The 22,340-nt window shown below is 45.2% G+C and overlaps 6 non-coding genes across 6 annotated transcripts; all 6 read left to right on the top strand.

Moving 5' to 3' along the window:
* Window positions 1-1,927: 1,927 nt before the first annotated feature.
* On the top strand, window positions 1,928-1,999 carry trnah-gug (transfer RNA histidin (anticodon GUG)). Its single transcript has one exon. It is a non-coding gene; the product is annotated as a tRNA-His (tRNA).
* A 3,180-nt stretch (window positions 2,000-5,179) lies between these two features.
* On the top strand, window positions 5,180-5,251 carry trnah-gug (transfer RNA histidin (anticodon GUG)). Its single transcript has one exon. It is a non-coding gene; the product is annotated as a tRNA-His (tRNA).
* A 6,617-nt stretch (window positions 5,252-11,868) lies between these two features.
* On the top strand, window positions 11,869-11,940 carry trnah-gug (transfer RNA histidin (anticodon GUG)). The gene has a single exon. It is a non-coding gene; the product is annotated as a tRNA-His (tRNA).
* Window positions 11,941-15,120: 3,180 nt separating this feature from the next.
* trnah-gug (transfer RNA histidin (anticodon GUG)) lies at window positions 15,121-15,192 on the top strand. The gene has a single exon. It is a non-coding gene; the product is annotated as a tRNA-His (tRNA).
* Window positions 15,193-18,356: 3,164 nt separating this feature from the next.
* Window positions 18,357-18,428, top strand: trnah-gug (transfer RNA histidin (anticodon GUG)). The gene has a single exon. It is a non-coding gene; the product is annotated as a tRNA-His (tRNA).
* A 3,180-nt stretch (window positions 18,429-21,608) lies between these two features.
* trnah-gug (transfer RNA histidin (anticodon GUG)) lies at window positions 21,609-21,680 on the top strand. The gene has a single exon. It is a non-coding gene; the product is annotated as a tRNA-His (tRNA).
* Window positions 21,681-22,340: the final 660 nt, after the last annotated feature.

Here is a 22,340-nt window from a genome sequence, read left to right as displayed (position 1 = left end):
GCAAGCGAGAGGCGCACGGAGTAAATTCTTCGCCGGAGTGGAGACCTTGTCTGCGTGTGACGGTGGGACTTTGGTCCACATGGTAAATTCCGGTAAGCTTTCCGCAAGTTAAATGCAAATTAAGAGTCAGGCATTGTCATAGATTTTTCAAACTTCAAGTGTCTTAAATTGCCTTGTTAAACAGAAACTGCCTGGCAGTGGCATTTACTTGTCCATCAGCTGAACGAAGTTGGTTCAATAGCTTTAACTTCCTGCAGCAGGAAGCTAAGCTAGCGAGCTAGTGACTCAACAGAGGCTCGATGAAAGTAATCAGGATTTTAAAGTGCACTGCAGCCACTGTGAGTCCGTGGTGGAAGGAGCGAATGTTGAAGTTGATTCATGGGGGTGTCAGTCAAGCGCGTTGTTTGTCCTGGATGGGGTCGAGCTTCTTGAGTGTTGCTGGAGCTGCACTCAACCAACAAATGGAGGGTATTCCAAAACACTCCTGACTGGTACAAAAACAAGAAATGCTGCAATCACTCAGCAGGTCTGGCAGCATCTGTGGAAAGAGAAGCAGAGTTAACGTTTCGGGTCAGTGACCCTTCTTCGGAACTGGTGGTGCCTGCCTTCCTGTCTTGTGGATGGTGGGCAGGCTTTGGGGATTCAGAAGTTAAATTAGCAGCTTGTGACCTGCTCCTGTAGCCACAGTACTTATATGGCTGATCTAGTTCAGTTTCTGGCTAGTTGTAACCCGGCACATGTTGATAGTTCGGGATTCAGCGATGGTAATGCCATTGACTGTCAAGCGGAGATGGTTGGATACTCACTTGTTGCAGTTGGTCATTGCCTGGCACTTCAGTGGCGCGAATGTAATTGTCTGCCTGTGTGCTTATTTCTGTCTATGTGTATCTTTCTGCGCCTCACATTTTCTACACGTTTCTGCGTGGCAGTTTGCCTAACAGATTCCTCGCTGCCTACATCCGGTTACTCTGCATCTTAATTTACAAAGAGACGGAAATGTGAATTATAAGTTTTCTTTCAACAGTGTCCGATGGAAGGTGAAACAAGTGTCATCAAATATTTTTTTTCGAAAGATTCAGTGGAACAGGAACGATGCATCCCACCATATATAGGCTGTGGATGCGTTCCTCATTGGTATAATGCTGAGTATCCTCACCTGTCATGATTAGATTAGATTAGAGATACAGCACTGAAACAGGCCCTTCAGCCCACCGAGTCTCTGCCGAACATCAACCACCCATTTACACTAATCCTACACTAATCCCATATTCCCAACAAACATCCCCACCTGTCCCTATATTTCCCTACCACCTACCTATACTGGTGACAATTTATAATGGCCAATTTACCTGTCAACCTGTCATATGGGACACCTGGGGTTGAAATTGCTGACAGCAACAATGCGATTTGAACAAGTCAACCCTTTCGTCATTGTTTAATTTCCTAAATATCATATACCTGGAACATTAACTCTGTTTCTCATGACAAAGTCAAAGCTGCTAATTAGCTCAAGCAGTGGCTTTTTATATATCAAGGTTCCAGCATCTTCAGCATTTCGCCTTTGTATGACGTTGGGGAATATATGACTCTTTTCGCGGAAAAAGTCGACTCCGTTTCGAACCGACAGCGTTTGATATTTCCCCCAACTTGCAATGCAAAACCATGGGCTGGGCGGGCAGTCATCAGGAAAGGCAGCTTTCAGTTAGTTTCGAAATTGAAATGTGCTGTTTAGGACAGCCTGGGCGAACGGTCTAAGGCAGTGGATTAAAGCTGTAATCGCTCCTGGGGCGTGTGTCGTATTACATTGCTGCCAAAAATTTTTACAGATCTGATGTTGGTCCCATCGCAAAAATGCATCGTTTCGAGGCAGTGTCGGTTGTGACATTGCTGCAGCTGCCCGGGTTCGTAACCACAGCTAGTGTGTGGCGCCGTGATCGTATAGTGGTTAGTACTCTGCGTTGTGACCGCAGCAACCTCGGTTCGAATCCGAGTCACGGCAATAACTGTTTGCAGTTCTCCTTTCTCCTCGGCGCCCACTTGGAGAGCCCACTAAAATCCGTGTTTATTTATATGCTTGTTTGCTGAACAAAAGCAATTTGCTCTATCCAAACCTCGCACTGTTGGGTGTCTGTGCTTGATGCTCCCCAATTCAAACCTGCCTCTTCCCTCACATTTTCCTCCCTTCCACAATCACTAACCCTACTTTACTTTAGTCCTTCCATTTCGTTGTCACTTTACTGCCGCCTTAACAACTATAATAATCACCATCAATACTTACGCCTTTACGCTGCTTTGCCGCCACCGCTCTTCCTCGAGGTCCATCTCCCATTCGCACTAATGTACATCTCTCCCTTGAAACCAGTCCATGCATTTCGATCTGTGGGACGGCTGGGCAGACAAGCGCTGCAAAAGCAGGTCTGGCCTTCCGAAGGGCAGCGGCCCGATTGTTCACAACATTATTTTCGGAATCTATTGATAATTTCAATGCTTACTGATGACCTGGACTTTCTTTGCCTCTAAACACCTATCACAGATCGCCAAAAGTACTGAAAGTCTTTGTTGTCTTCTTCATATAATGCTGCATTTTAATGGTCAATAGATATTGTGTGATTATTTCTCTGGTGTAAGTAATCTATTTTATATATTTGATCTTTGCCTCGGTGATTCATCTCTATCCTGCACGTTTAGCTTGAATCTGGTTGCAATTTATAATCAGAGATAAGGTTTGAGCAGCCGGCGGGCAGCAACAGAGACTGGGGCTGGTCTGTGCGCTGTGGGAGCAGACCACCACATTTCTGCTGTTCACATTCAGTATCCAGCAGAATACTGATGTCATATTGCCATTAAATATCAGAGGATTTAGATTATTGCACGGATCGCTGCAGTTCTTTTCGAGTTGAGGAATTTGCAGCAAATTGAATATCAGAGAACCAACTAAACAGTCGTTACCGAGATTCAACACACAGTGCAGAGTCAGCGAGGTGAGGATTAATTTTAAAGTGAACGGTCGTTTATCTGAAATGTTATCTTCCCTCCTCTCTCCACCGATGCTGCTTCATTTGCTGAACATTTCCAACATTGCTGTGCGCAAGTTAGACTGCCAGTCGCCACAGTGTTTTGCTGTCATAGCAGAGTTTAAATTGTTGATGAATAAGTAGCCACAGTTGTGATGGCCGAGTCCTTAATGCGTTGCATTTGCAATTCGCTCGTTTTTCCCCGAGGAGCGTCGAACCCCCTCACAACTGTCGGCTTAATATTTAACGCACTGCTTCACAAGGCTCATTTTATTTACCCCGCTCCCTCTGGAAAGATTTGGGTAATATCGATATCGATCTCGAGGAAACGGGAGGATTGCCTCATCATCTGGATTAATTTCCTGACACTAGATCTGCATTTGGTTTAATATTTTCATTCAATAGGTACCTTTCAACCGTCTTTTCAAACAATCATGCTGCAAGCGAGAGGCGCACGGAGTAAATTCTTCGCCGGAGTGGAGACCTTGTCTGCGTGTGACGGTGGGACTTTGGTCCACATGGTAAATTCCGGTAAGCTTTCCGCAAGTTAAATGCAAATTAAGAGTCAGGCATTGTCATAGATTTTTCAAACTTCAAGTGTCTTAAATTGCCTTGTTAAACAGAAACTGCCTGGCAGTGGCATTTACTTGTCCATCAGCTGAACGAAGTTGGTTCAATAGCTTTAACTTACTGCAGCAGGAAGCTAAGCTAGCGAGCTAGTGACTCAACAGAGGCTCGATGAAAGCAATCAGGATTTTAAGGTGCACTGCAGCCACTGTGAGTCCGTGGTGGAAGGAGCGAATGTTGAAGTTGATTCATGGGGGTGTCAGTCAAGCGCGTTGTTTGTCCTGGATGGGGTCGAGCTTCTTGAGTGTTGCTGGAGCTGCACTCAACCAACAAATGGAGGGTATTCCAAAACACTCCTGACTGGTACAAAAACAAGAAATGCTGCAATCACTCAGCAGGTCTGGCAGCATCTGTGGAAAGAGAAGCAGAGTTAACGTTTCGGGTCAGTGACCCTTCTTCGGAACTGGTGGTGCCTGCCTTCCTGTCTTGTGGATGGTGGGCAGGCTTTGGGGATTCAGAAGTTAAATTAGCAGCTTGTGACCTGCTCCTGTAGCCACAGTACTTATATGGCTGATCTAGTTCAGTTTCTGGCTAGTTGTAACCCGGCACATGTTGATAGTTCGGGATTCAGCGATGGTAATGCCATTGACTGTCAAGCGGAGATGGTTGGATACTCACTTGTTGCAGTTGGTCATTGCCTGGCACTTATGTGGCGCGAATGTAATTGTCTGCCTGTGTGCTTATTTCTGTCTATGTGTATCTTTCTGCGCCTCACATTTTCTACACGTTTCTGCGTGGCAGTTTGCCTAACAGATTCCTCGCTGCCTACATCCGGTTACTCTGCATCTTAATTTACAAAGAGACGGAAATGTGAATTATAAGTTTTCTTTCAACAGTGTCCGATGGAAGGTGAAACAAGTGTCATCAAATATTTTTTTTCGAAAGATTCAGTGGAACAGGAACGATGCATCCCACCATATATAGGCTGTGGATGCGTTCCTCATTGGTATAATGCTGAGTATCCTCACCTGTCATATGGGACACCTGGGGTTGAAATTGCTGACAGCAACAATGCGATTTGAACAAGTCAACCCTTTCGTCATTGTTTAATTTCCTAAATATCATATACCTGGAACATTAACTCTGTTTCTCATGACAAAGTCAAAGCTGCTAATTAGCTCAAGCAGTGGCTTTTTATATATCAAGGTTCCAGCATCTTCAGCATTTCGCCTTTGTATGACGTTGGGGAATATATGACTCTTTTCGCGGAAAAAGTCGACTCCGTTTCGAACCGACAGCGTTTGATATTTCCCCCAACTTGCAATGCAAAACCATGGGCTGGGCGGGCAGTCATCAGGAAAGGCAGCTTTCAGTTAGTTTCGAAATTGAAATGTGCTGTTTAGGACAGCCTGGGCGAACGGTCTAAGGCAGTGGATTAAAGCTGTAATCGCTCCTGGGGCGTGTGTCGTATTACATTGCTGCCAAAAATTTTTACAGATCTGATGTTGGTCCCATCGCAAAAATGCATCGTTTCGAGGCAGTGTCGGTTGTGACATTGCTGCAGCTGCCCGGGTTCGTAACCACAGCAAGTGTGTGGCGCCGTGATCGTATAGTGGTTAGTACTCTGCGTTGTGGCCGCAGCAACCTCGGTTCGAATCCGAGTCACGGCAATAACTGTTTGCAGTTCTCCTTTCTCCTCGGCGCCCACTAAAATCCGTGTTTATTTATATGCTTGTTTGCTGAACAAAAGCAATTTGCTCTATCCAAACCTCGCACTGTTGGGTGTCTGTGCTTGATGCTCCCCAATTCAAACCTGCCTCTTCCCTCACATTTTCCTCCCTTCCACAATCACTAACCCTACTTTACTTTAGTCCTTCCATTTCGTTGTCACTTTACTGCCGCCTTAACAACTATAATAATCACCATCAATACTTACGCCTTTACGCTGCTTTGCCGCCACCGCTCTTCCTCGAGGTCCATCTCCCATTCGCACTAATGTACATCTCTCCCTTGAAACCAGTCCATGCATTTAGACCTGTGGGACGGCTGGGCAGACAAGCGCTGCAAAAGCAGGTCTGGCCTTCCGAAGGGCCGCGGCCCGATTGTTCACAACATTATCTTCGGAATCTATTGATAATTTCAATGCTTACTGATGACCTGGACTTTCTTTGCCTCTAAACACCTATCACAGATCGCCAAAAGTACTGAAAGTCTTTGTTGTCTTCATATAATGCTGCATTTTAATGGTCAATAGATATTGTGTGATTATTTCTCTGGTGTCAGTAATCTATTTTATATATTTGATCTTTGCCTCGGTGACTCATCTCTATCCTGCACGTTTAGCTTGAATCTGGTTGCAAGTTATAATCAGAGATAAGGTTTGAGCAGCCGGCGGGCAGCAACAGAGACTGGGGCTGGTCTGTGCGCTGTGGGAGCAGACCACCACATTTCTGCTGTTCACATTCAGTATCCAGCAGAATACTGATGTCATATTGCCATTAAATATCAGAGGATTTAGATTATTGCACGGATCGCTGCAGTTCTTTTCGAGTTGAGGAATTTGCAGCAAATTGAATATCAGAGAACCAACTAAACAGTCGTTACCGAGATTCAACACACAGTGCAGAGTCAGCGAGGTGAGGATTAATTTTAAAGTGAACGGTCGTTTATCTGAAATGTTATCTTCCCTCCTCTCTCCACCGATGCTGCTTCATTTGCTGAACATTTCCAACATTGCTGTGCGCAAGTTAGACTGCCAGTCGCCACAATGTTTTGCTGTCATAGCAGAGTTTAAATTGTTGATGAATAAGTAGCCACAGTTGTGATGGCCGAGTCCTTAATGCGTTGCATTTGCAATTCGCTCGTTTTTCCCCGAGGAGCGTCGAACCCCCTCACAACTGTCGGCTTAATATTTAACGCACTGCTTCACAAGGCTCATTTTATTTACCCCGCTCCCTCTGGAAAGATTTGGGTAATATCGATATCGATCTCGAGGAAACGGGAGGATTGCCTCATCATCTGGATTAATTTCCTGACACTAGATCTGCATTTGGTTTAATATTTTCATTCAATAGGTACCTTTCAACCGTCTTTTCAAACAATCATGCTGCAAGCGAGAGGCGCACGGAGTAAATTCTTCGCCGGAGTGGAGACCTTGTCTGCGTGTGACGGTGGGACTTTGGTCCACATGGTAAATTCCGGTAAGCTTTCCGCAAGTTAAATGCAAATTAAGAGTCAGGCATTGTCATAGATCTTTCAAACTTCAAGTGACTTAAATTGCCTTGTTAAACAGAAACTGCCTGGCAGTGGCATTTACTTGTCCATCAGCTGAACGAAGTTGGTTCAATCGCTTTAACTGACTGCAGCAGGAAGCTAAGCTAGCGAGCTAGTGACTCAACAGAGGCTCGATGAAAGCAATCAGGATTTTAAAGTGCACTGCAGCCACTGTGAGTCCGTGGTGGAAGGAGCGAATGTTGAAGTTGATTCATGGGGGTGTCAGTCAAGCGCGTTGTTTGTCCTGGATGGGGTCGAGCTTCTTGAGTGTTGCTGGAGCTGCACTCAACCAACAAATGGAGGGTATTCCAAAACACTCCTGACTGGTACAAAAACAAGAAATGCTGCAATCACTCAGCAGGTCTGGCAGCATCTGTGGAAAGAGAAGCAGAGTTAACGTTTCGGGTCAGTGACCCTTCTTCGGAACTGGTGGTGCCTGCCTTCCTGTCTTGTGGATGGTGGGCAGGCTTTGGGGATTCAGAAGTTAAATTAGCAGCTTGTGACCTGCTCCTGTAGCCACAGTACTTATATGGCTGATCTAGTTCAGTTTCTGGCTAGTTGTAACCCGGCACATGTTGATAGTTCGGGATTCAGCGATGGTAATGCCATTGACTGTCAAGCGGAGATGGTTGGATACTCACTTGTTGCAGTTGGTCATTGCCTGGCACTTCAGTGGCGCGAATGTAATTGTCTGCCTGTGTGCTTATTTCTGTCTATGTGTATCTTTCTGCGCCTCACATTTTCTACACGTTTCTGCGTGGCAGTTTGCCTAACAGATTCCTCGCTGCCTACATCCGGTTACTCTGCATCTTAATTTACAAAGAGACGGAAATGTGAATTATAAGTTTTCTTTCAACAGTGTCCGATGGAAGGTGAAACAAGTGTCATCAAATATTTTTTTTCGAAAGATTCAGTGGAACAGGAACGATGCATCCCACCATATATAGGCTGTGGATGCGTTCCTCATTGGTATAATGCTGAGTATCCTCACCTGTCATGATTAGATTAGATTAGAGATACAGCACTGAAACAGGCCCTTCAGCCCACCGAGTCTCTGCCGAACATCAACCACCCATTTACACTAATCCTACACTAATCCCATATTCCCAACAAACATCCCCACCTGTCCCTATATTTCCCTACCACCTACCTATACTGGTGACAATTTATAATGGCCAATTTACCTGTCAACCTGTCATATGGGACACCTGGGGTTGAAATTGCTGACAGCAACAATGCGATTTGAACAAGTCAACCCTTTCGTCATTGTTTAATTTCCTAAATATCATATACCTGGAACATTAACTCTGTTTCTCATGACAAAGTCAAAGCTGCTAATTAGCTCAAGCAGTGGCTTTTTATATATCAAGGTTCCAGCATCTTCAGCATTTCGCCTTTGTATGACGTTGGGGAATATATGACTCTTTTCGCGGAAAAAGTCGACTCCGTTTCGAACCGACAGCGTTTGATATTTCCCCCAACTTGCAATGCAAAACCATGGGCTGGGCGGGCAGTCATCAGGAAAGGCAGCTTTCAGTTAGTTTCGAAATTGAAATGTGCTGTTTAGGACAGCCTGGGCGAACGGTCTAAGGCAGTGGATTAAAGCTGTAATCGCTCCTGGGGCGTGTGTCGTATTACATTGCTGCCAAAAATTTTTACAGATCTGATGTTGGTCCCATCGCAAAAATGCATCGTTTCGAGGCAGTGTCGGTTGTGACATTGCTGCAGCTGCCCGGGTTCGTAACCACAGCTAGTGTGTGGCGCCGTGATCGTATAGTGGTTAGTACTCTGCGTTGTGACCGCAGCAACCTCGGTTCGAATCCGAATCACGGCAATAACTGTTTGCAGTTCTCCTTTCTCCTCGGCGCCCACTTGGAGAGCCCACTAAAATCCGTGTTTATTTATATGCTTGTTTGCTGAACAAAAGCAATTTGCTCTATCCAAACCTCGCACTGTTGGGTGTCTGTGCTTGATGCTCCCCAATTCAAACCTGCCTCTTCCCTCACATTTTCCTCCCTTCCACAATCACTAACCCTACTTTACTTTAGTCCTTCCATTTCGTTGTCACTTTACTGCCGCCTTAACAACTAGAATAATCACCATCAATACTTACGCCTTTACGCTGCTTTGCCGCCACCGCTCTTCCTCGAGGTCCATCTCCCATTCGCACTAATGTACATCTCTCCCTTGAAACCAGTCCATGCATTTCGATCTGTGGGACGGCTGGGCAGACAAGCGCTGCAAAAGCAGGTCTGGCCTTCCGAAGGGCAGCGGCCCGATTGTTCACAACATTATTTTCGGAATCTATTGATAATTTCAATGCTTACTGATGACCTGGACTTTCTTTGCCTCTAAACACCTATCACAGATCGCCAAAAGTACTGAAAGTCTTTGTTGTCTTCTTCATATAATGCTGCATTTTAATGGTCAATAGATATTGTGTGATTATTTCTCTGGTGTAAGTAATCTATTTTATATATTTGATCTTTGCCTCGGTGATTCATCTCTATCCTGCACGTTTAGCTTGAATCTGGTTGCAATTTATAATCAGAGATAAGGTTTGAGCAGCCGGCGGGCAGCAACAGAGACTGGGGCTGGTCTGTGCGCTGTGGGAGCAGACCACCACATTTCTGCTGTTCACATTCAGTATCCAGCAGAATACTGATGTCATATTGCCATTAAATATCAGAGGATTTAGATTATTGCACGGATCGCTGCAGTTCTTTTCGAGTTGAGGAATTTGCAGCAAATTGAATATCAGAGAACCAACTAAACAGTCGTTACCGAGATTCAACACACAGTGCAGAGTCAGCGAGGTGAGGATTAATTTTAAAGTGAACGGTCGTTTATCTGAAATGTTATCTTCCCTCCTCTCTCCACCGATGCTGCTTCATTTGCTGAACATTTCCAACATTGCTGTGCGCAAGTTAGACTGCCAGTCGCCACAGTGTTTTGCTGTCATAGCAGAGTTTAAATTGTTGATGAATAAGTAGCCACAGTTGTGATGGCCGAGTCCTTAATGCGTTGCATTTGCAATTCGCTCGTTTTTCCCCGCGGAGCGTCGAACCCCCTCACAACTGTCGGCTTAATATTTAACGCACTGCTTCACAAGGCTCATTTTATTTACCCCGCTCCCTCTGGAAAGATTTGGGTAATATCGATATCGATCTCGAGGAAACGGGAGGATTGCCTCATCATCTGGATTAATTTCCTGACACTAGATCTGCATTTGGTTTAATATTTTCATTCAATAGGTACCTTTCAACCGTCTTTTCAAACAATCATGCTGCAAGCGAGAGGCGCACGGAGTAAATTCTTCGCCGGAGTGGAGACCTTGTCTGCGTGTGACGGTGGGACTTTGGTCCACATGGTAAATTCCGGTAAGCTTTCCGCAAGTTAAATGCAAATTAAGAGTCAGGCATTGTCATAGATTTTTCAAACTTCAAGTGTCTTAAATTGCCTTGTTAAACAGAAACTGCCTGGCAGTGGCATTTACTTGTCCATCAGCTGAACGAAGTTGGTTCAATAGCTTTAACTTACTGCAGCAGGAAGCTAAGCTAGCGAGCTAGTGACTCAACAGAGGCTCGATGAAAGCAATCAGGATTTTAAAGTGCACTGCAGCCACTGTGAGTCCGTGGTGGAAGGAGCGAATGTTGAAGTTGATTCATGGGGGTGTCAGTCAAGCGCGTTGTTTGTCCTGGATGGGGTCGAGCTTCTTGAGTGTTGCTGGAGCTGCACTCAACCAACAAATGGAGGGTATTCCAAAACACTCCTGACTGGTACAAAAACAAGAAATGCTGCAATCACTCAGCAGGTCTGGCAGCATCTGTGGAAAGAGAAGCAGAGTTAACGTTTCGGGTCAGTGACCCTTCTTCGGAACTGGTGGTGCCTGCCTTCCTGTCTTGTGGATGGTGGGCAGGCTTTGGGGATTCAGAAGTTAAATTAGCAGCTTGTGACCTGCTCCTGTAGCCACAGTACTTATATGGCTGATCTAGTTCAGTTTCTGGCTAGTTGTAACCCGGCACATGTTGATAGTTCGGGATTCAGCGATGGTAATGCCATTGACTGTCAAGCGGAGATGGTTGGATACTCACTTGTTGCAGTTGGTCATTGCCTGGCACTTATGTGGCGCGAATGTAATTGTCTGCCTGTGTGCTTATTTCTGTCTATGTGTATCTTTCTGCGCCTCACATTTTCTACACGTTTCTGCGTGGCAGTTTGCCTAACAGATTCCTCGCTGCCTACATCCGGTTACTCTGCATCTTAATTTACAAAGAGACGGAAATGTGAATTATAAGTTTTCTTTCAACAGTGTCCGATGGAATGTGAAACAAGTGTCATCAAATATTTTTTTTCGAAAGATTCAGTGGAACAGGAACGATGCATCCCACCATATATAGGCTGTGGATGCGTTCCTCATTGGTATAATGCTGAGTATCCTCACCTGTCATATGGGACACCTGGGGTTGAAATTGCTGACAGCAACAATGCGATTTGAACAAGTCAACCCTTTCGTCATTGTTTAATTTCCTAAATATCATATACCTGGAACATTAACTCTGTTTCTCATGACAAAGTCAAAGCTGCTAATTAGCTCAAGCAGTGGCTTTTTATATATCAAGGTTCCAGCATCTTCAGCATTTCGCCTTTGTATGACGTTGGGGAATATATGACTCTTTTCGCGGAAAAAGTCGACTCCGTTTCGAACCGACAGCGTTTGATATTTCCCCCAACTTGCAATGCAAAACCATGGGCTGGGCGGGCAGTCATCAGGAAAGGCAGCTTTCAGTTAGTTTCGAAATTGAAATGTGCTGTTTAGGACAGCCTGGGCGAACGGTCTAAGGCAGTGGATTAAAGCTGTAATCGCTCCTGGGGCGTGTGTCGTATTACATTGCTGCCAAAAATTTTTACAGATCTGATGTTGGTCCCATCGCAAAAATGCATCGTTTCGAGGCAGTGTCGGTTGTGACATTGCTGCAGCTGCCCGGGTTCGTAACCACAGCAAGTGTGTGGCGCCGTGATCGTACAGTGGTTAGTACTCTGCGTTGTGGCCGCAGCAACCTCGGTTCGAATCCGAGTCACGGCAATAACTGTTTGCAGTTCTCCTTTCTCCTCGGCGCCCACTTGGAGAGCCCACTAAAATCCGTGTTTATTTATATGCTTGTTTGCTGAACAAAAGCAATTTGCTCTATCCAAACCTCGCACTGTTGGGTGTCTGTGCTTGATGCTCCCCAATTCAAACCTGCCTCTTCCCTCACATTTTCCTCCCTTCCACAATCACTAACCCTACTTTACTTTAGTCCTTCCATTTCGTTGTCACTTTACTGCCGCCTTAACAACTATAATAATCACCATCAATACTTACGCCTTTACGCTGCTTTGCCGCCACCGCTCTTCCTCGAGGTCCATCTCCCATTCGCACTAATGTACATCTCTCCCTTGAAACCAGTCCATGCATTTAGACCTGTGGGACGGCTGGGCAGACAAGCGCTGCAAAAGCAGGTCTGGCCTTCCGAAGGGCAGCGGCCCGATTGTTCACAACATTATTTTCGGAATCTATTGATAATTTCAATGCTTACTGATGACCTGGACTTTCTTTGCCTCTAAACACCTATCACAGATCGCCAAAAGTACTGAAAGTCTTTGTTGTCTTCTTCATATAATGCTGCATTTTAATGGTCAATAGATATTGTGTGATTATTTCTCTGGTGTAAGTAATCTATTTTATATATTTGATCTTTGCCTCGGTGATTCATCTCTATCCTGCACGTTTAGCTTGAATCTGGTTGCAATTTATAATCAGAGATAAGGTTTGAGAGGCCGGCGGGCAGCAACAGAGACTGGGGCTGGTCTGTGCGCTGTGGGAGCAGACCACCACATTTCTGCTGTTCACATTCAGTATCCAGCAGAATACTGATGTCATATTGCCATTAAATATCAGAGGATTTAGATTATTGCACGGATCGCTGCAGTTCTTTTCGAGTTGAGGAATTTGCAGCAAATTGAATATCAGAGAACCAACTAAACAGTCGTTACCGAGATTCAACACACAGTGCAGAGTCAGCGAGGTGAGGATTAATTTTAAAGTGAACGGTCGTTTATCTGAAATGTTATCTTCCCTCCTCTCTCCACCGATGCTGCTTCATTTGCTGAACATTTCCAACATTGCTGTGCGCAAGTTAGAATGCCAGTCGCCACAGTGTTTTGCTGTCATAGCAGAGTTTAAATTGTTGATGAATAAGTAGCCACAGTTGTGATGGCCGAGTCCTTAATGCGTTGCATTTGCAATTCGCTCGTTTTTCCCCGAGGAGCGTCGAACCCCCTCACAACTGTCGGCTTAATATTTAACGCACTGCTTCACAAGGCTCATTTTATTTACCCCGCTCCCTCTGGAAAGATTTGGGTAATATCGATATCGATCTCGAGGAAACGGGAGGATTGCCTCATCATCTGGATTAATTTCCTGACACTAGATCTGCATTTGGTTTAATATTTTCATTCAATAGGTACCTTTCAACCGTCTTTTCAAACAATCATGCTGCAAGCGAGAGGCGCACGGAGTAAATTCTTCGCCGGAGTGGAGACCTTGTCTGCGTGTGACGGTGGGACTTTGGTCCACATGGTAAATTCCGGTAAGCTTTCCGCAAGTTCAATGCAAATTAAGAGTCAGGCATTGTCATAGATTTTTCAAACTTCAAGTGTCTTAAATTGCCTTGTTAAACAGAAACTGCCTGGCAGTGGCATTTACTTGTCCACCAGCTGAACGAAGTTGGTTCAATAGCTTTAACTTACTGCAGCAGGAAGCTAAGCTAGCGAGCTAGTGACTCAACAGAGGCTCGATGAAAGCAATCAGGATTTTAAAGTGCACTGCAGCCACTGTGAGTCCGTGGTGGAAGGAGCGAATGTTGAAGTTGATTCATGGGGGTGTCAGTCAAGCGCGTTGTTTGTCCTGGATGGGGTCGAGCTTCTTGAGTGTTGCTGGAGCTGCACTCAACCAACAAATGGAGGGTATTCCAAAACACTCCTGACTGGTACAAAAACAAGAAATGCTGCAATCACTCAGCAGGTCTGGCAGCATCTGTGGAAAGAGAAGCAGAGTTAACGTTTCGGGTCAGTGACCCTTCTTCGGAACTGGTGGTGCCTGCCTTCCTGTCTTGTGGATGGTGGGCAGGCTTTGGGGATTCAGAAGTTAAATTAGCAGCTTGTGACCTGCTCCTGTAGCCACAGTACTTATATGGCTGATCTAGTTCAGTTTCTGGCTAGTTGTAACCCGGCACATGTTGATAGTTCGGGATTCAGCGATGGTAATGCCATTGACTGTCAAGCGGAGATGGTTGGATACTCACTTGTTGCAGTTGGTCATTGCCTGGCACTTATGTGGCGCGAATGTAATTGTCTGCCTGTGTGCTTATTTCTGTCTATGTGTATCTTTCTGCGCCTCACATTTTCTACAGGTTTCTGCGTGGCAGTTTGCCTAACAGATTCCTCGCTGCCTACATCCGGTTACTCTGCATCTTAATTTACAAAGAGACGGAAATGTGAATTATAAGTTTTCTTTCAACAGTGTCCGATGGAAGGTGAAACAAGTGTCATCAAATATTTTTTTTCGAAAGATTCAGTGGAACAGGAACGATGCATCCCACCATATATAGGCTGTGGATGCGTTCCTCATTGGTATAATGCTGAGTATCCTCACCTGTCATATGGGACACCTGGGGTTGAAATTGCTGACAGCAACAATGCGATTTGAACAAGTCAACCCTTTCGTCATTGTTTAATTTCCTAAATATCATATACCTGGAACATTAACTCTGTTTCTCATGACAAAGTCAAAGCTGCTAATTAGCTCAAGCAGTGGCTTTTTATATATCAAGGTTCCAGCATCTTCAGCATTTCGCCTTTGTATGACGTTGGGGAATATATGACTCTTTTCGCGGAAAAAGTCGACTCCGTTTCGAACCGACAGCGTTTGATATTTCCCCCAACTTGCAATGCAAAACCATGGGCTGGGCGGGCAGTCATCAGGAAAGGCAGCTTTCAGTTAGTTTCGAAATTGAAATGTGCTGTTTAGGACAGCCTGGGCGAACGGTCTAAGGCAGTGGATTAAAGCTGTAATCGCTCCTGGGGCGTGTGTCGTATTACATTGCTGCCAAAAATTTTTACAGATCTGATGTTGGTCCCATCGCAAAAATGCATCGTTTCGAGGCAGTGTCGGTTGTGACATTGCTGCAGCTGCCCGGGTTCGTAACCACAGCAAGTGTGTGGCGCCGTGATCGTATAGTGGTTAGTACTCTGCGTTGTGGCCGCAGCAACCTCGGTTCGAATCCGAGTCACGGCAATAACTGTTTGCAGTTCTCCTTTCTCCTCGGCGCCCACTAAAATCCGTGTTTATTTATATGCTTGTTTGCTGAACAAAAGCAATTTGCTCTATCCAAACCTCGCACTGTTGGGTGTCTGTGCTTGATGCTCCCCAATTCAAACCTGCCTCTTCCCTCACATTTTCCTCCCTTCCACAATCACTAACCCTACTTTACTTTAGTCCTTCCATTTCGTTGTCACTTTACTGCCGCCTTAACAACTATAATAATCACCATCAATACTTACGCCTTTACGCTGCTTTGCCGCCACCGCTCTTCCTCGAGGTCCATCTCCCATTCGCACTAATGTACATCTCTCCCTTGAAACCAGTCCATGCATTTAGACCTGTGGGACGGCTGGGCAGACAAGCGCTGCAAAAGCAGGTCTGGCCTTCCGAAGGGCCGCGGCCCGATTGTTCACAACATTATCTTCGGAATCTATTGATAATTTCAATGCTTACTGATGACCTGGACTTTCTTTGCCTCTAAACACCTATCACAGATCGCCAAAAGTACTGAAAGTCTTTGTTGTCTTCATATAATGCTGCATTTTAATGGTCAATAGATATTGTGTGATTATTTCTCTGGTGTCAGGAATCTATTTTATATATTTGATCTTTGCCTCGGTGACTCATCTCTATCCTGCACGTTTAGCTTGAATCTGGTTGCAAGTTATAATCAGAGATAAGGTTTGAGCAGCCGGCGGGCAGCAACAGAGACTGGGGCTGGTCTGTGCGCTGTGGGAGCAGACCACCACATTTCTGCTGTTCACATTCAGTATCCAGCAGAATACTGATGTCATATTGCCATTAAATATCGGAGGATTTAGATTATTGCACGGATCGCTGCAGTTCTTTTCGAGTTGAGGAATTTGCAGCAAATTGAATATCAGAGAACCAACTAAACAGTCGTTACCGAGATTCAACACACAGTGCAGAGTCAGCGAGGTGAGGATTAATTTTAAAGTGAACGGTCGTTTATCTGAAATGTTATCTTCCCTCCTCTCTCCACCGATGCTGCTTCATTTGCTGAACATTTCCAACATTGCTGTGCGCAAGTTAGACTGCCAGTCGCCACAATGTTTTGCTGTCATAGCAGAGTTTAAATTGTTGATGAATAAGTAGCCACAGTTGTGATGGCCGAGTCCTTAATGCGTTGCATTTGCAATTCGCTCGTTTTTCCCCGAGGAGCGTCGAACCCCCTCACAACTGTCGGCTTAATATTTAACGCACTGCTTCACAAGGCTCATTTTATTTACCCCGCTCCCTCTGGAAAGATTTGGGTAATATCGATATCGATCTCGAGGAAACGGGAGGATTGCCTCATCATCTGGATTAATTTCCTGACACTAGATCTGCATTTGGTTTAATATTTTCATTCAATAGGTACCTTTCAACCGTCTTTTCAAACAATCATGCTGCAAGCGAGAGGCGCACGGAGTAAATTCTTCGCCGGAGTGGAGACCTTGTCTGCGTGTGACGGTGGGACTTTGGTCCACATGGTAAATTCCGGTAAGCTTTCCGCAAGTTAAATGCAAATTAAGAGTCAGGCATTGTCATAGATCTTTCAAACTTCAAGTGACTTAAATTGCCTTGTTAAACAGAAACTGCCTGGCAGTGGCATTTACTTGTCCATCAGCTGAACGAAGTTGGTTCAATCGCTTTAACTGACTGCAGCAGGAAGCTAAGCTAGCGAGCTAGTGACTCAACAGAGGCTCGATGAAAGCAATCAGGATTTTAAAGTGCACTGCAGCCACTGTGAGTCCGTGGTGGAAGGAGCGAATGTTGAAGTTGATTCATGGGGGTGTCAGTCAAGCGCGTTGTTTGTCCTGGATGGGGTCGAGCTTCTTGAGTGTTGCTGGAGCTGCACTCAACCAACAAATGGAGGGTATTCCAAAACACTCCTGACTGGTACAAAAACAAGAAATGCTGCAATCACTCAGCAGGTCTGGCAGCATCTGTGGAAAGAGAAGCAGAGTTAACGTTTCGGGTCAGTGACCCTTCTTCGGAACTGGTGGTGCCTGCCTTCCTGTCTTGTGGATGGTGGGCAGGCTTTGGGGATTCAGAAGTTAAATTAGCAGCTTGTGACCTGCTCCTGTAGCCACAGTACTTATATGGCTGATCTAGTTCAGTTTCTGGCTAGTTGTAACCCGGCACATGTTGATAGTTCGGGATTCAGCGATGGTAATGCCATTGACTGTCAAGCGGAGATGGTTGGATACTCACTTGTTGCAGTTGGTCATTGCCTGGCACTTATGTGGCGCGAATGTAATTGTCTGCCTGTGTGCTTATTTCTGTCTATGTGTATCTTTCTGCGCCTCACATTTTCTACACGTTTCTGCGTGGCAGTTTGCCTAACAGATTCCTCGCTGCCTACATCCGGTTACTCTGCATCTTAATTTACAAAGAGACGGAAATGTGAATTATAAGTTTTCTTTCAACAGTGTCCGATGGAAGGTGAAACAAGTGTCATCAAATATTTTTTTTCGAAAGATTCAGTGGAACAGGAACGATGCATCCCACCATATATAGGCTGTGGATGCGTTCCTCATTGGTATAATGCTGAGTATCCTCACCTGTCATATGGGACACCTGGGGTTGAAATTGCTGACAGCAACAATGCGATTTGAACAAGTCAACCCTTTCGTCATTGTTTAATTTCCTAAATATCATATACCTGGAACATTAACTCTGTTTCTCATGACAAAGTCAAAGCTGCTAATTAGCTCAAGCAGTGGCTTTTTATATATCAAGGTTCCAGCATCTTCAGCATTTCGCCTTTGTATGACGTTGGGGAATATATGACTCTTTTCGCGGAAAAAGTCGACTCCGTTTCGAACCGACAGCGTTTGATATTTCCCCCAACTTGCAATGCAAAACCATGGGCTGGGCGGGCAGTCATCAGGAAAGGCAGCTTTCAGTTAGTTTCGAAATTGAAATGTGCTGTTTAGGACAGCCTGGGCGAACGGTCTAAGGCAGTGGATTAAAGCTGTAATCGCTCCTGGGGCGTGTGTCGTATTACATTGCTGCCAAAAAATTTTACAGATCTGATGTTGGTCCCATCGCAAAAATGCATCGTTTCGAGGCAGTGTCGGTTGTGACATTGCTGCAGCTGCCCGGGTTCGTAACCACAGCAAGTGTGTGGCGCCGTGATCGTATAGTGGTTAGTACTCTGCGTTGTGGCCGCAGCAACCTCGGTTCGAATCCGAGTCACGGCAATAACTGTTTGCAGTTCTCCTTTCTCCTCGGCGCCCACTTGGAGAGCCCACTAAAATCCGTGTTTATTTATATGCTTGTTTGCTGAACAAAAGCAATTTGCTCCATCCAAACCTCGCACTGTTGGGTGTCTGTGCTTGATGCTCCCCAATTCAAACCTGCCTCTTCCCTCACATTTTCCTCCCTTCCACAATCACTAACCCTACTTTACTTTAGTCCTTCCATTTCGTTGTCACTTTACTGCCGCCTTAACAACTATAATAATCACCATCAATACTTACGCCTTTACGCTGCTTTGCCGCCACCGCTCTTCCTCGAGGTCCATCTCCCATTCGCACTAATGTACATCTCTCCCTTGAAACCAGTCCATGCATTTAGACCTGTGGGACGGCTAGGCAGACAAGCGCTGCAAAAGCAGGTCTGGCCTTCCGAAGGGCAGCGGCCCGATTGTTCACAACATTATCTTCGGAATCTATTGATAATTCCAATGCTTACTGATGACCTGGACTTTCTTTGCCTCTAAACACCTATCACAGATCGCCAAAAGTACTGAAAGTCTTTGTTGTCTTCTTCATATAATGCTGCATTTTAATGGTCAATAGATATTGTGTGATTATTTCTCTGGTGTAAGTAATCTATTTTATATATTTGATCTTTGCCTCGGTGATTCATCTCTATCCTGCACGTTTAGCTTGAATCTGGTTGCAATTTATAATCAGAGATAAGGTTTGAGCAGCCGGCGGGCAGCAACAGAGACTGGGGCTGGTCTGTGCGCTGTGGGAGCAGACCACCACATTTCTGCTGTTCACATTCAGTATCCAGCAGAATACTGATGTCATATTGCCATTAAATATCAGAGGATTTAGATTATTGCACGGATCGCTGCAGTTCTTTTCGAGTTGAGGAATTTGCAGCAAATTGAATATCAGAGAACCAACTAAACAGTCGTTACCGAGATTCAACACACAGTGCAGAGTCAGCGAGGTGAGGATTAATTTTAAAGTGAACGGTCGTTGATCTGAAATGTTATCTTCCCTCCTCTCTCCACCGATGCTGCTTCATTTGCTGAACATTTCCAACATTGCTGTGCGCAAGTTAGACTGCCAGTCGCCACAGTGTTTTGCTGTCATAGCAGAGTTTAAATTGTTGATGAATAAGTAGCCACAGTTGTGATGGCCGAGTCCTTAATGCGTTGCATTTGCAATTCGCTCGTTTTTCCCCGAGGAGCGTCGAACCCCCTCACAACTGTCGGCTTAATATTTAACGCACTGCTTCACAAGGCTCATTTTATTTACCCCGCTCCCTCTGGAAAGATTTGGGTAATATCGATATCGATCTCGAGCAAACGGGAGGATTGCCTCATCATCTGGATTAATTTCCTGACACTAGATCTGCATTTGGTTTAATATTTTCATTCAATAGGTACCTTTCAACCGTCTTTTCAAACAATCATGCTGCAAGCGAGAGGCGCACGGAGTAAATTCTTCGCCGGAGTGGAGACCTTGTCTGCGTGTGACGGTGGGACTTTGGTCCACATGGTAAATTCCGGTAAGCTTTCCGCAAGTTCAATGCAAATTAAGAGTCAGGCATTGTCATAGATTTTTCAAACTTCAAGTGTCTTAAATTGCCTTGTTAAACAGAAACTGCCTGGCAGTGGCATTTACTTGTCCATCAGCTGAACGAAGTTGGTTCAATCGCTTTAACTGACTGCAGCAGGAAGCTAAGCTAGCGAGCTAGTGACTCAACAGAGGCTCGATGAAAGCAATCAGGATTTTAAAGTGCACTGCAGCCACTGTGAGTCCGTGGTGGAAGGAGCGAATGTTGAAGTTGATTCATGGGGGTGTCAGTCAAGCGCGTTGTTTGTCCTGGATGGGGTCGAGCTTCTTGAGTGTTGCTGGAGCTGCACTCAACCAACAAATGGAGGGTATTCCAAAACACTCCTGACTGGTACAAAAACAAGAAATGCTGCAATCACTCAGCAGGTCTGGCAGCATCTGTGGAAAGAGAAGCAGAGTTAACGTTTCGGGTCAGTGACCCTTCTTCGGAACTGGTGGTGCCTGCCTTCCTGTCTTGTGGATGGTGGGCAGGCTTTGGGGATTCAGAAGTTAAATTAGCAGCTTGTGACCTGCTCCTGTAGCCACAGTACTTATATGGCTGATCTAGTTCAGTTTCTGGCTAGTTGTAACCCGGCACATGTTGATAGTTCGGGATTCAGCGATGGTAATGCCATTGACTGTCAAGCGGAGATGGTTGGATACTCACTTGTTGCAGTTGGTCATTGCCTGGCACTTATGTGGCGCGAATGTAATTGTCTGCCTGTGTGCTTATTTCTGTCTATGTGTATCTTTCTGCGCCTCACATTTTCTACACGTTTCTGCGTGGCAGTTTGCCTAACAGATTCCTCGCTGCCTACATCCGGTTACTCTGCATCTTAATTTACAAAGAGACGGAAATGTGAATTATAAGTTTTCTTTCAACAGTGTCCGATGGAAGGTGAAACAAGTGTCATCAAATATTTTTTTTCGAAAGATTCAGTGGAACAGGAACGATGCATCCCACCATATATAGGCTGTGGATGCGTTCCTCATTGGTATAATGCTGAGTATCCTCACCTGTCATATGGGACACCTGGGGTTGAAATTGCTGACAGCAACAATGCGATTTGAACAAGTCAACCCTTTCGTCATTGTTTAATTTCCTAAATATCATATACCTGGAACATTAACTCTGTTTCTCATGACAAAGTCAAAGCTGCTAATTAGCTCAAGCAGTGGCTTTTTATATATCAAGGTTCCAGCATCTTCAGCATTTCGCCTTTGTATGACGTTGGGGAATATATGACTCTTTTCGCGGAAAAAGTCGACTCCGTTTCGAACCGACAGCGTTTGATATTTCCCCCAACTTGCAATGCAAAACCATGGGCTGGGCGGGCAGTCATCAGGAAAGGCAGCTTTCAGTTAGTTTCGAAATTGAAATGTGCTGTTTAGGACAGCCTGGGCGAACGGTCTAAGGCAGTGGATTAAAGCTGTAATCGCTCCTGGGGCGTGTGTCGTATTACATTGCTGCCAAAAAATTTTACAGATCTGATGTTGGTCCCATCGCAAAAATGCATCGTTTCGAGGCAGTGTCGGTTGTGACATTGCTGCAGCTGCCCGGGTTCATAACCACAGCAAGTGTGTGGCGCCGTGATCGTATAGTGGTTAGTACTCTGCGTTGTGGCCGCAGCAACCTCGGTTCGAATCCGAGTCACGGCAATAACTGTTTGCAGTTCTCCTTTCTCCTCGGCGCCCACTTGGAGAGCCCACTAAAATCCGTGTTTATTTATATGCTTGTTTGCTGAACAAAAGCAATTTGCTCCATCCAAACCTCGCACTGTTGGGTGTCTGTGCTTGATGCTCCCCAATTCAAACCTGCCTCTTCCCTCACATTTTCCTCCCTTCCACAATCACTAACCCTACTTTACTTTAGTCCTTCCATTTCGTTGTCACTTTACTGCCGCCTTAACAACTATAATAATCACCATCAATACTTACGCCTTTACGCTGCTTTGCCGCCACCGCTCTTCCTCGAGGTCCATCTCCCATTCGCACTAATGTACATCTCTCCCTTGAAACCAGTCCATGCATTTAGACCTGTGGGACGGCTAGGCAGACAAGCGCTGCAAAAGCAGGTCTGGCCTTCCGAAGGGCAGCGGCCCGATTGTTCACAACATTATCTTCGGAATCTATTGATAATTCCAATGCTTACTGATGACCTGGACTTTCTTTGCCTCTAAACACCTATCACAGATCGCCAAAAGTACTGAAAGTCTTTGTTGTCTTCTTCATATAATGCTGCATTTTAATGGTCAATAGATATTGTGTGATTATTTCTCTGGTGTAAGTAATCTATTTTATATATTTGATCTTTGCCTC

The sequence above is a fragment of the Heterodontus francisci genome, chromosome 29 (genome assembly GCF_036365525.1).
Source record: "Heterodontus francisci isolate sHetFra1 chromosome 29, sHetFra1.hap1, whole genome shotgun sequence".
Classification (NCBI taxonomy): Eukaryota; Metazoa; Chordata; class Chondrichthyes; order Heterodontiformes; family Heterodontidae; genus Heterodontus; species Heterodontus francisci.
This window is presented reverse-complemented; position numbering and strand designations above follow the sequence as displayed.